The sequence below is a fragment of the Diachasma alloeum genome, unplaced genomic scaffold (assembly GCF_001412515.2).
Source record: "Diachasma alloeum isolate Michigan unplaced genomic scaffold, Dall2.0 Dall_scaffold_00176, whole genome shotgun sequence".
NCBI lineage: Eukaryota > Metazoa > Arthropoda > Insecta > Hymenoptera > Braconidae > Diachasma > Diachasma alloeum.
Window position 1 is genome coordinate 929,307 of NW_021680342.1, and position 341 is coordinate 929,647.

At 43.1% G+C, this 341-nt stretch overlaps 1 protein-coding gene across 1 annotated transcript in view; it reads left to right on the forward strand.

The window, feature by feature from the left end:
- Nucleotides 1–341, forward strand: part of LOC107036520 (partitioning defective 3 homolog) — a 23,567-nt gene that overhangs the window by 9,568 nt on the left and 13,658 nt on the right. The window lies entirely within an intron of this gene.

The window sequence follows — 341 nt, forward strand, 5'->3', positions numbered from 1 at the left end:
CCTAGCACGCCATTTCTCGACCCGCTCTTTCGTTTGAGCCCAAAAAAACATTCATATCTTGTCTGACATCTTTGCTACAAACTCGGGTCTTCAACTCGGGTTTTCAATTGAAGGCCCGAGTTGTAGACACGAGTTTGTAGCAGCGATTTCAGACAAGATATGAATGTTTTTTTGCGCTCAAATGAAATAGGGGGTCGAGAAATGGCTTGCTAGGGCCTCTAAAGATGGTTTTGAACCAGGGGAGACTCCTAGACCCCACTGGACAATGTTGTCACAATTGCGCTTTTCAATTGAAAACAGACATCATCTTTAGAGACAATTGTCATCTTTAAAGACTTCTG